We start from the raw sequence: 14,450 nt of genomic DNA, 5'->3' as shown, positions 1-14,450 counted from the left end.
AGTTCCTGAGGGTGACTCCGCCAACATACTTCACTCTTATCATTTTGGCGAGGACAAGTGGAATCAACTTCCACATCTTGCACTAGTTCATGGAGTCACAAACCCTCTTGTTGGTAAGACAAGGGACAAGGTAACCTAATGCTTTCATGGACATCATCTTGTGTGTGCATCACTGCTACGTCTTGAGCTTGCGTTGGTTTTCCTCGAAGAGGAGAGGGTGATGCAGCAAGTGTAGCGTAAGTATTTCCCTCAGTTTTTGAGAACCAAGGTATCAATCCAGTAGGAGGCTCCTCAAAAGTCCCACGCACCTACACACACAAAATGAGAACTCGCAACCAATGCAATAAAGGGGTTGTCAATCCCTTCACGGCCACTTGCGAAAGTGCGATCTGATAGAGATAGTAATAAGATAAATATATTTTTGGTATTTTATAATATAGATGCAAAAAAGTAAAGATGCAAATAAAAGTAGATTGGAAGAAAATATGATAAGAGATAGACCCGGGGGCCATAGGTTTCACTAGAGGCTTCTCTCGAGATAGCATAAGTATTACGGTGGGTGAACAAATTATTGTCGAGCAATTGATAGAAAAGTGAATAATTATGAGACTATCTAGGCATGATCATGTATATAGGCATCACGTCCATAACAAGTAGACCGACTCCTGCCTGCATCTACTACTATTACTCCACACATCAACCGACTCCTGCCTGCATCTAGAGTATTAAGTTCATAAGAACAGAGTAACTCATTAAGCAAGATGACATGATGTAGAGGGATAAACTCATGCAATATGATATAAACCCCATCTTGTTATCCTCGATGGCAACAATACAATACATGTCTTGCAACCCTTTCTGTCACTGGGTAAGAACACCGCAAGATTGAACCCAAAGCTAAGCACTTCTCCCATGGCAAGAAAGATCAATCTAGTAGGCCAAACCAAACCGATAATTTGAAGAGACTTGCAAACATAACGCAATCATACATAAAAGAATTCAGAGAAGATTCAAATATTATTCATAGATAAACTTGATCATAACCCCACAATTCATCGAATCTCGACAAACACACCACAAAAAGAGATTACATCAAATAGATCTCCACAAGAGAGGGGGAGAACATTGTATTGAGATCCAAAAAGAGAAAGCAGCCATCTAGCTAATAACTATGGACATGTAGGTCTGTGGTAAACTACTCACAACTGGAAGGGCTATGGTGTTGATGTAGAAGCCCTCCGTGGTCGATTCCCCCTCCGGCAGAGTACCGGCGAAGGCTCCAAGCTGGGATCTCGCGGATACAGAAAGTTATGGAGGTGGAAATTGTGTTTCGTGGTGCTGCTGGATGTTTTGGGGGTACGTAGGTATATATAGGAGGAAGAAGTACATCGATGGCCGCCTAGGGGCCCACGAGATAGCGGGCGCACCCTACATGGGGGGGCGCCATCCTATCTCGTGACCGCCTCGGCTGCTTCTTGGCTTGCACTCCAAGTCCTCCGGATCACGTTCGTTCCAAAAATCACGCTCCCGAAGGTTTCATTCCGTTTGGACTCCGTTTGATATTCCTTTTCTTTGAAATACTGAAATAGGAAAAAAAACAGCAATACGGGTTGGGCCTCCGGTTAGTAGGTTAGTCCCAAAAATGATATAAATGCGTAAAATAAAGCCCATAAACATCCAAAAGGGGTAATATAATAGCATGGAACAATCAAAATTATAGATACGTTGGAGACGCATCAAGCATCCCCAAGCTTAATTCCTGCTCGTCCTCGAGTAGGTAAATGATAAAAAAGAAAATTTTGATGTGGAATGCTACCTAGCATAATTCTCAATGTAATTTTCTTTATTGTGGCATGAATGTTCAGGTGCAAATGATTCAAAATAAAAGTTCATATTGATAAAAGAAATAGTAACACTTCAAGCATACTAATCAAAGTAATCATGTCTTCTCAAAATAACATGGCAAAAGAAAGTTCATCCCTACAAAATCATATAGTTAGGCTATGCTTCATTTTCGTCACACAAAGATGTTCCCAACTTCTATACCCCCAATGACAAGCCAAGCAATTGTTTCATACTTAAATAATTTTAAAACTTTTCAACCTTCACGCAATACATGGGCGTGAGCCAAGGATATAACACTATGGGTGGAATAGAATATGATGATGGGGATTGTGTGGAGAAGACAAAAAAGGAGAAAGTCTCACATTGACGAGGATAATCAACAGGCTATGGAGATGCCCATCAATTGATATCAACATGACGAGTAGGGATTGCCATGCAACGGATGCACTAGAGCTATAAATGAATGCTCATCAAAAGAAAATTAGTGGGTGTGCATCCAACTTGCTTGCTCACGAAGACCTAGGGCATTTAAGGAAGCCCATCGTAGGACTATATAAGCCAAGTTCTATAATGAAAAATCCCCACTAGTATGAAAAAGATAACTTGTGAGACTCACTATATGAAAAACATGGTGCTACTTTGAAGCACAAAATATGAGACTCACTACATGAAGAACAAGGTGCTACTTTGAAGCACCAGTGTGGAAAAAGAGATAGTAACATTGCCCTTTTATTTTTTTATTTTTTTATTTTTTTTTATTTTTCCCTATTTTTTCCTTTTTTTTGTTTTTTTTGTTTGGGCCTTTCTTTTTTTTCTTTTGGTCTTTCTTCTTTTTTTTCTTTTTTTTATTTGGGCAATGCTCTAATAATGATGATCATCACACTTTCATTGATTACAACATATGAATTACAACTCAAAACTAGAACAAGATATGACTCTATATGAATGCCTCCGGCGGTGTACCGGGATGGTGCAATGAATCAAGAGTGACATGTATGAAAAATAATGCATGGTGGCTTTGCCACAAATACGATGTCAACTACATGATCATGCAATGGCAATATGACAAAAGTAACATATGTCATGATGATGATAAACGGAACGGTGGAAAGTTGCATGGCAATATATCTCGGAATGGCTATGGAAATGCCATAATAGGTAGGTATGGTGGCTGTTTTGAGGAAGATATAAGGAGGTTTATGTGTGATAGAGCGTATCGTATCACGGGGTTCGGATGCACCTGCGAAGTTTGCACCAACTCTCAAGGTGAGAGAGGGCAATGCACGGTACCGAAGAGGCTAGCAATGGTGGAAAGGTAAAAGTGCGTACAATCCATGGACTCAACATTAGTCAAAAGAACTCATATACTTATTGCAAAAATTTAGAAGTCATCAAAAATCAAGTACTACATGCACGCTCCTAGGGGGATAGATTGGTAGGAAAAGACCATCGCTCGTCCCCGACCGCCACTCATAAGGATGCACAAGCCAAGTACACTTCATGTTTCAAATTTGTTACACAACTTTAACCATACGTGCATGCTATGGGACTTGCTAACTTCAACACAAGCATTCTTTAATTTCATAATCACCCAACTAGCAATACTTTAATATCAATACCTCCATATCTCAAAACAATTATCAAGTATCAAATTTATCATAGCATCCAATTCACTTCCTATGATAGTTTTTATTATACCCAACTTGGATGCTCATCATCCTAGGACCAATTTTGTAACCATAGCAATACCATGCTGTTCTAAAAGACTCTCAAAATAATATAAGTGAAGCATGAGAGACTAGCAATTTCTTCAAAATTAATACACCACCGTGCTCTAAAAGATATAAGTGAAGCTCTAGAGCAAAAACTATCAAACTCAAAAAGATATAAGTGAAGCACATAGAGTATTCTAGCAAATTCTAATCAAGTAGGCTTCTCCCAAAAGGTGTGTACAGCAAGGATGATTGTGGTAAACTAAAAAGCAAAGACTAATATAATACATGACGCTCCAAGCAAAACACATATCATGTGGCGAATAAAAATATAGCTCCAAGTAAAGTTACCAATGAACGAAGACGAAAGAGGGGATGCCTTCCCGGGGCATCCCCATGCTTAGGCTTTTGGCTATCCTTGAATATCTTGAGGTGCCATGGGCATCCCCAAGATTAGGCTCTTACCACTCCTTATTCCATAGTCCATAAAAGCTTTACCCAAAACTTGAAAACTTCACAACACAAAACTCAACAGGAAATCTTATAAGCTCCGTTAGTGAACGAAAACAAAACCACCACATAAGGTACTGCAATGAACTCATTCTTTATTTATTTTGGTGTTAAACCTACTGTATTGCAACTTCTCTATGGTTTATAAACTATTTTACTAACCATAGATGCATCAAAATAAGCAAACAACACACGAAAAACAGAATCTGTCAAAAACAGAATAGTCTGTAGCAATCTGTTACTAACGCGAACTTCTGGCACTCTAAAAATCGTACCAAAATAGGAAGTCCTGGACAATTTGTTTATCGATCAGAAGCAAAACGAATCAACGCAAAATCATGTTTCTGTAATTTAACAAAACTAAATTCGTGCGTGCAAAGTTTCTGTTTTTCAGTAGAATCAAATCAACTATAAAATTGGATGCTATAAAATTGTGCTCCAACTTCATCACAAAGCGGTTCACCATACGTGCATGCTACGGGAATCACAAACTTCAACACAAGCATTCTTTAAATTCATAATCACCCAACTAGCATAACTTCAATACTACTACCTCCATATCTCAAAATAATTATCAAGCATCAAATTGATCATAGCATCCAATTCACTTTCTATGATAGTTTTTATTATACCCAACTTGGATGCTCATCATTCTAGGACCAACTTTATGATCATAGAAAAAACCATGCTGTTCTAAAAGACTCTCAAAATAATATAAGTGAAGCATGATAGACTAGCAATTTCTTCAAAATTAAGACACCACCGTGCTCTAAAAGATATAAGTGAAGCACTAGAGCAAAAACTATCAAGCTCAAAAGATATAAGTGAAGCACAAAGAGTATTCTAGCAAATTATAATCAAATAGGCTTCTCCCAAAAGGTGTGTACAGCAAGGATGATTGTGGAAACCTAAAAAGCAAAGACTAATATAATACACGACGCTCCAAGCAAAACACATATCATGTGGCGAATAAAAATATAGCTCCAAGTAAAGTTACCAATGAACGAAGACGAAAGAGGGGATGCCTTCCCGGGGCATCCCCAAGCTTAGACTTTTGACTATCCTTGAATATCTGGGGGTTCCTTGGGCATCCCCAAGCTTAGGCTCTTGCCACCCTTTATTACATAGTCCATAAAAACTTTACCCAAAACTTGAAAACTTCACAACACAAAACTCAACAGGAAATCTTATAAGCTCTGTTAGTGAAAGAAAGCAAAACCACCATATAAGGTACTGCAATGAACTCATTCTTTATTTATTTTTGGTGTTAAACCTACTGTATTCCAACTTCTCTATGGTTTATAAACTATTTTACTAGCCATAGATGCATCAAAATAAGCAAACAACACACGAAAAACAGAATCTTTCAAAAACAGAACAGTCTTTAGCAATCTGTAACTAACGCAAACTTTGGGAACTCTAAAAATCCTACCAAAATAGGACGTACTGGAAAATTTGTTTATTGATCAGCAGCAAAATAATCAATGCAAAAGCACGTTTCTGTGATTTATTGAATATTTTCTCGTGAGTGCAAAGTTTCTGTTTTTCAGCAGAATCAAATCAACTATCATCATAGTTTATCCTATAGGTTCTACTTGGCACAAACACTAATTAAAAGATAAAAACACATCTAAACATAGATTAGATGCAAGATTTATTACTAAACAGGAACAAAAACAAAAAACACAAAGAAAAATTGGGTTGCCTCCCAACTAGCGCTATCGTTTAACGCCCCTAGCTAGGCATAAAAGCAAAGACAGATCTAACGAGTGCCTTCTTTGGCACTTGATTCATAAGTAGCACGCATGATAGATTCATAATGTAATTTGACTTTATTTCTTGGAAAGTGCTCCATGCCTTTCTTTAAAGGAAATTGGAATCTAATATTCCCTTCCTTCGTATCAATAATCGCGCCAACCGTTCTAAGGAAAGGTCTACCAAGAATAATAGGGCAAGAAAGATTGCAATCTATATCAAGAACGATAAAATCTACAGGCACCAAATTTCTATTTGCAACAATAAGAACATCATTGATCCTTCCCATAGGTTTTTTAATGGTGGAATCCGCAAGGTGCAAATTTAACGAGCAATCATCAAGATCATGGAAATCTAGAATATCACATAAAGTTTTCGGAATTGTGGAAACACTAGCACCCAAATCACACAAAGCAAAACACTCATAATCTTTAATTCTAATCTTTATAGTAGGTTCCCACTCATCATTAAGTTTTCTAGGTATAGAAACTTCCAAATTAAGTTTTTCTTCAAAAGATTACATCAAGGCATCAATAATGTGTTTGGTAAAAGCTTTGTTTTGACTATAAGCATGCGAGAATTAATAACGGATTACAACAAGGAAATACAACCTTTTAAAGAACAATTATCGTAATCAAATTCCTGGAAATCCGAGATAGTATGTTCAATGTTATTAGAAGTTGTGACCTTTCCAATCTCACTTTTACCAAATTTAACATCAAGATCTAAAGATTCCGAATTCTTGGGACGCCTTCTAGGCAAAGTAGATTCATCATCAGTCCCATAATCATCAAAATTCATATTGCAAAACATAGATCTAATAGGAGACGCGTCAATAACTTTAAGATCTTCATCATTATTTTCATGTAACTTAGAAGAACATGCTTTTATAAAGCTATCTTTTTTAGCACGCAATCTAGCGGTTCTTTCCTTATACTCATCAATGGAAATTCTCATTACTTTCAGAGAGTCATTGATATCATGCATAGGAGAAGAAGATCTAATTTTAAGAGAATCAACATCAAGCGAAAGTCTATCAAGGTTCCTAGCCAAATCATCAACTTTGAGCAATTTTTCTTCAAGCAAAGCATTAAGATTCTTTTGAGAAATCAGAAATTCTTTCACACTATTCTCAAAACCAGAGGGCATATTATTAAAATTACCATAAGAATTATTGTAGGAATTTCCATAATTATTAGAGGAATTACTAGGGAACGGTCTAGCATTAAAATTTCCTCTATAAGCATTGTTTCCAAGATTATTCCTACCAACAAAATTCACATTCATAGATTCATTATTATTCTGAATCAAAGAAGACAAAGGCATATCATTGGGATCAAGAGGAGTATTTTTAGTAGCAAACAATTTCATAAGTTCATCCATCTTTCCACTCAAAACATTGATTTCTTCTATAGCATGCACTTTTTTACTAGAAGATCTTTTGGTGTGCCATTGAGAATAATTAGCCATAATATTATCAAGAAGTTTTTTAGCATCTCCTAACGTGATTTCCATAAACATGCCTCCCGCGGCCGAATCTAAGAGATTTCTAGAAGCAAAGTTCAAACCGGCATAAATTTTTTGTCTAATCATCCATAAATTCAAACCATGACTAGGGCAATTGCGAAGCATCAATTTCATTCTTTCCCCAGATTGGGCAACATGCTCATGATCAAGTTTTTTAAAATTCATAATATCGTTCCTAAGAGTGATAATCTTAGTGGGAGGAAAATACTTAGAGATAAAAGCGTCTTTGCAGTTGTTCCAAGAATCAATACTATTTTTAGGCAAAGACGAAAACCAAACTTTAGCACGATCTCTAAGTGAAAATGGAAATAACTTCAATTTGACAATATTGTTATCAGTATATTTCTTCTTTTGCATATCACACAAATCAACAAAGTTGTTTAGATGAGTAGTGGCATCTTCACTAGGAAGGCCGGCAAATTGATCTTTCATAACAAGATTCGGCAAAGCAGCATTGATTTCAAAAGACTCAACATCATTAAGAGGAGCATTCGGAGTACTAAGGAAATCATTATTATTGGTGTTCGAGATATCACACAATTTGGTATTATCTTGCGCCATGGCAACAAGTAATCCAACACACAAGCAAACAGAAAAAAGGGCAAGCGAAAAAGAGAGGAAGAGATTGGGAAAGAGAGGGTAAATAAAACGGTAAGGATGAAGTGGCGGAGAGGAAAACGAGAGGCAAATGGCAAATAATGTAAATGCGAGGGAGATGGGTTTGTGATGGGTACTTGGTATGTCTTGACTTGAGCGAAGACCTCCCCGGCAACGGCGCCAGAAATCCTTCTTGCTACGTCTTGAGCTTGCGTTGGTTTTCCTCGAAGAGGAGAGGGTGATGCAGCAAGTGTAGCGTAAGTATTTCCCTCAGTTTTTTGAGAACCAAGGTATCAATCCAGTAGGAGGCTCCTCAAAAGTCCCACGCACCTACACAAACAACCCGAGAACTAGCAACCAACGCAATAAAGGGGTTGTCAATCCCTTCACGGCCACTTGTGAAAGTGAGATCTGATAGAGATAGTAATAAGATAAATATATTTTTGGTATTTTATAATATAGATGCAAAAATTAAAGATGCAAATAAAAGTAGATTGGAACCAAATATGATTAGAGATAGACCCGGGGGCAATAGGTTTCACTAGAGGCTTCTCTGGAGATAGCATAAGTATTACGGTGGGTGAACAAATTACTGTCGAGCAATTGATAGAAAAGCGAATAATTATGAGACTATCTAGGCATGATCATGTATATAGGCATCACGTCCATAACAAGTAGACCGACTCCTGCTTGCATCTACTACTATTACTCCACACATCGACCGACTCCTGCATGCATCTAGAGTATTAAGTTCATAAGAACAGAGTAACACATTAAGCAAGATGACATGATGTAGAGGGATAAACTCATGCAATATGATATAAACCCCATCTTGTTATCCTCGATGGAAACAATACAATATGTGTCTTGCAACCCTTTTTGTCACTGGGTAAGAACACCGCAAGATTTAACCCAAAGCTAAGCACCTCTCCCATGGCAAGAAAGATCAATCTAGTAGGCCAAAGCAAACTGATAATTCGAAGAGACTTGCAAAGATAACTCAATCAAAAAGAGAGAAGAAGCCATCTAGCTAATAGATCTCCACAAGAGAGGGGGAGAACATTGTATTGAGATCCAAAAAGAGAGAAGAAGCCATCTAGCTAATAACTATGGACCCGTAGGTCTGTGGTAAACTACTCACAACTCACTGGAAGGGTTATGGTGTTGATGTAGAAGCCCTCCGTGGTCAATTCCCCCTCCGGCAGAGTATCGGCGAAGGCTCCAAGATGAGATCTCGTGGATACATAAAGTTACGATGGTGGAAATTGTGTTTCATGGTGCTCCTGGATGTTTTCAGGGTACGTAGGTATATATAGGAGGAAGAAGTACGTCGATGGCCGCCCGAGGGGCCCACAAGACAGGGGTGCGCCCTATAGGGGGGCGCCCTCCTATCTCGTGGCCACCTCGGCTGCTTCTTGGCTTGCACTCCAGGTCCTCCGGATCACGTTCATTCCAAAAATCACGCTCCCGAAGGTTTCATTCCGTTTGGACTCCGTTTGATATTCCTTTTCTTCGAAATACTGAAATAGGCAAAAAAAAATAGCAAAACGTGTTGGGCCTCCGGTTAGTAGGTTAGTCCCAAAAATGATGTAAATGTGTAAAATAAAGCCGATAAACATCCAAAAGGGGTAATATAATAGCATGGAACAATCAAAAATTATAGATACGTTGGAGACGTATCAATCACTCTATGTCTATGGATCATCCTTGTTTGTTCCTTGTGGGACTAACCCGTGTAGGTATTGAAAGTGCAACTCACTCCAATGGATTGCTCCAAATGATCTACATCAACATTGAGCATCCACATCTTCAACACCTACACGAAGTCATCATCAACAAAACCCAAGGTTAGTTCAACCCTCTTAGGGGGATCTCACATCTAGGGGTAGCTTTACTCTAAGAATTGAGCTAAAGCAACTCTAATGGTGTGAACACAACAATGCTTTATGTAAAAGTGGTAACCCCACTTGTGCTTAAACGATGAGTATGACCTATGATCAAATGTTCTCATTTGACTCCTAAGTTAATATACTCATATATAGATGACCTAGTCATTGCCAATTGCTTGATAGATGCTAGAATTGTGTGTGCATGCTTTGTCACATATTTCATTTGCCATTTTATTGTGTGAGCATGTTGGTTGCATATTCTACTCATTCGAGGACATCCACTTGTAGTTTTGATTGTTTGGTTTCTTTTCTTTTGCCAAGTGGATGGACAAGAATGCCTAAGAACCTTCTCTAGATATATATGCTTTTCTTGTCTCAAACTCTATTCATGCTATATCACAAAGTTTGATCAAGTCAGATTCAAACCACTTTGTGTGAGGAGCACTCGGAGTCCCCGATTCGTCATAGATTTAAACTTCCAAAACCTCTTTGTGTGTTTCGGTCTGACCGATTCACCCTTTTCGGTCATACTGAGATCACTAAGTTGATCTAGGTTTTCAATCTTGGTGCAACCGATTAGAACTTTTTGGTCACATCGAGTTGCAGTAACTGCTTGTAGTTTTGCATCTCGGTGCCATCGAGTTGTTTCACTCGGTCACACCGACAGGGTCACGCTATATATACTCACGGGTCAATTTTTGGAAAATCTTCCAAAACCCTTCGCCCGCGCACAGCCTACTCTGCCTCATCGGGTCTCCGGATCGTCCTCCTCGTCGCCAGTGACCTCCCGTTGCTGGTCTCCACCGTCGTCAACAGCATTCTGCCCTGCCGTTGCCGTCGTAGCAAGTCCACTGCCGCATTAGGGTACGGACTTGAACTTTGTGCTATTCTTAACTCCGATTCCTAGCACATTGCATTGCCATGAATCTTGCCACGTATGAAATAATTCTATCCAGCGAAAGCACTCCGTAGATTAGTTTTGATTTGAACATTTAGGGTTAGGTTTCCGCCGAATTCATCTCGGACCGACCGAGTTGTAGAAATCGGTCTCATCGATTTGGCTTAGGCCATTGCACATGTGATTCTCGGTCTGACCGAGAATTGCAAATTGGTGTGATCGAGATCGATTCTTTGTGAAACACTAGCAGTCTCGATGCCCCCAACATGTGACTCGATCTTACCGAGTTCACTAGTTTAGGTTCCAAAAGCTTCTTCGGTATCCTCGAGTTTACAAATCGGTAGCTCCGAAATGCTTTCTGTGGAAAACTAAAACTAAGTTTTTGACTCAATTATTTTGCAAAAACCTCTGTGCTTTGTGATGCTCATCTACTCTACCTCATCTACATCTATTCACAGGGTCTGCTGTCAGTGAGTTTGTAGAATGTCTGATCAAAGTGATAGCCAAAACAGATCTGAGCAGCTAGGACAGCTAAGTGAGGGCACTAGTCCCTTCAGTACCTCAGATGAGGGTATCAGGAGCACACCCAGCAATTTTCCAAAAGCAACCACCAGTAGAAGGAAGAAGAGAACCTCAGATTCTGAAGATGAGGACTATGTGGCTGTTGATGATGAGGCCACTTCTAAGAAGAATGTGCTGAAAAAGGAGTATGGCACAGCTACTGCCACAAAGCCAGGAATGAACAGAAAATCTCTAGCCAAGAGAGTTCCTATGCTAAAAGTCAGAGCATCCACTCAAGAGACTTTGGGATTTGAACCCAAAGAGGCTGCTGCTGAAGGGAAGAAAAGGAAAGAAAGGGTCAAGAAGACCATGGCTAGAGTAGTTGGGAAGCCCTCAATGATGGTAGAAGAGGAAGAGGATGCTGCACCAGCACCTAAAGCTCAAAAGCTCATGGGAGATGCTATCAAGTCAGAGGCTGCTCCATCAAAGCCCAAGTCTGCTCCCAAAGCTCCAGCACAAAAGACTGCACCCAAGAGGAACACCAGAAGTATTCGTGCATCAGAGAAGAACAAGGCCCCAATGCCTGAAGCTGCTGAAGAAGATGAAGATTCTCTTGTTCTGAGAAAGTTGAAGCCCAAGATTCCTGACCACGATGATGCTTATCCAGTTGCAGAAGACATGCATAATAGAAAGGATGCTGGACTGAGATTGTGGAGACAATAAGATCCTTATGCTGTGAGAAGAAGGACAACAGTTGACTACAGATTTCACACAAAGGAGCAACAGGACTTTTATGAAACTATTTTGCTTGACAAGAAGCCCATTGTATGTGACATGAGCTGGATCGACTGGGAATACATCAAGGAGAATGAAGAGCACTTCCCAGGAGTATATGACAGCTTCAAGGCTTGTGGAGTTGATGACTTTGTTGCCCAGAAGCTCACCAAGTGGAATGATGAGCTCATCATTCAGTTTTACTCCACAACTCACTTCTACCCAGATGGGAAAATTGTCTGGATGTCTGAAGGTACTAGGTACCAATCCACAGTTGAAGAATGGGCTCAGTTGATACATGCCCCAAAAGAGAATAAGGATGACTTGGATGTCTATGCCAAGAAGAAGAAAGACCACAACACTATGGCTCACATGTACAAAGAGATCCCAGATATAGCTTTGGAAACTCACAAGCTTGGATCTGTGCACTACTTGTTGTCTGGTCTGCCCACAATCAACTGGATTGTAAGGCACACATTGCTGCCAAAATCAGGTGATCACAAGATGATCAGAGGACATGCTATTAACTTGCTGCACTTGTTTGATATACCTCAAAACTTTAAAGTCATGAGTCTGATTGTGGAAATAATCAAAAGGACTGCTGCTGATCAGAAGAGGAGTTGTGGGTATGCTCCACACATTCAGGAGCTCATCAACTCAAAGATGGGCACAGGCACATATCTTTTGGATAAGGGGCATCTACCCCTATACCCTGAATTTGAAGATAACACTGTTGAGATGAATGAGGAGGAACCATCATCTGTGCAAGCTCATGAAAAGAGGGAGAAAGCAAGGGCTGAGAAAGCTGCTAAGGTGACAACTGCAGAAGAGGCATCTCAAGTGTTCCTGAAGAGCAAGCAAGATCAGCTTGGCTACTTGATTGCCTCCACCTTGAGGATTGAGAAGGGCTTGGCCACCCTGACTCAAAACCAGGAGAGCTTGGAGAGAATCATAGAGCAGAAATTCTATGCACTTGATGTGAAGGTCACATAAATCCAAACTGCAGTTGAACAACTTCAGGAGGAAGTGGAGGAGAAGAAGGGCAAGTCTACTACAGATGCATTTGCTAGAGTGCCCAGAGGATAGAGATCTGCTAGATTGCCTGTTCTAGACACCAGAGCTACATCATCTACACCAGCTACAACTTCAGTGCCACCAACTCCAGCAGCCACTCCTCCAGCTCCAGCTACATCAACTGATGCTTTCGTCCTCAGAGTCATCTCTACACCACCTCATGATGACCAAGCCTGAGAGTCGTTTAGCACTATGCATTTTTTTGTGAACTTTTTGGTAACTTGTTGCCAAAGGGGGAGAAAAATGTATAGATCATAGGCTTCGAGAGAGAGTGTTGCTTTTGATCTCTCTTGTTTTTGGTGGTTGAACTTCGTTATTTGTGTGTTTGCTTGGTACATTATGCCTTTTGTGAGATACTTGGATGATCATGTGTTTGATCATATGCTATGCTACATTAATGCTTGTTGGATGATATTATCTCTTATATCCTCATATGATCATTCACTTTGCTTGGTGATGAGTGCTTGTGTTTAATTATTATCATTTTGAGCGCTCCACCAAGATGTATGTGACATGGAAGAGTGACCCATGATCCTAACTCATTATGTATTTGCAGTCCAAAGCAAATTTCAAATAATGCACAAATTTAGGGGGAGCTCTTGCTTTTCACATACTTCTCAAAGCGACAATGTCTTTCAATCTTATTATCATTTGTCGAATCTTTGATCTATATGTTGTCATCAATTACCAAAAAGGGGGAGATTGAAAGTGCAACTATCCCTGGGTGGTTTTGGTAATTCCTAACAACATATAGCTCATTGAGCTAATGCTATTTCAAGATAAATATTTCAGGAAATCTCAATGATTGGCATGGCATGGATGAGAAAAGTGGATCCCTCAAAATGCTAAGGACACAAGGATTGGCTCAAGCTCAAAGCGCAAGACTCTACATTTTCTATTTTAGTTATCCAAGATCACATTGAGTCTATAGGAAAAGCCAATACTATCAAGGAGGGATGAGGTGTTGCTTAATGAGGTTCTTGCTCAAAATGCTTAGTGATAAGCTCCAAACCCTCAACTACTTTCTCACATCCACATATGACCCAAACCAAAAGTCCAACTCAGCCCCACCGATTCTTTCTATCCGGCGCCACCGAGTTCAGATGTCATAGCCACTGCCACAAACTCTAATCAAATCGGTCTCACTGATAGGGATCTCGGTCTCACCGAGATGGGATTGTAATCTCTCTGTTTCCCTTCTTAATGTTTCAGTCCAACCGAGATGAGCGATCGGTCCCACCGAGATTGCAATGCAAACTCTCTGTTTCCCTTTCGTAACGTTTCGGCTAACCGAGATGAGCGAATCAGTCCCATCGAGTTTGCCTGACCAACTCTCTAGTTAGCTTATTACCAAAATCGGTCCCACCG

This window comes from Triticum dicoccoides, chromosome 1B (assembly GCF_002162155.2).
Source record: "Triticum dicoccoides isolate Atlit2015 ecotype Zavitan chromosome 1B, WEW_v2.0, whole genome shotgun sequence".
Classification (NCBI taxonomy): domain Eukaryota; kingdom Viridiplantae; phylum Streptophyta; class Magnoliopsida; order Poales; family Poaceae; genus Triticum; species Triticum dicoccoides.
This window is presented reverse-complemented; position numbering follows the sequence as displayed.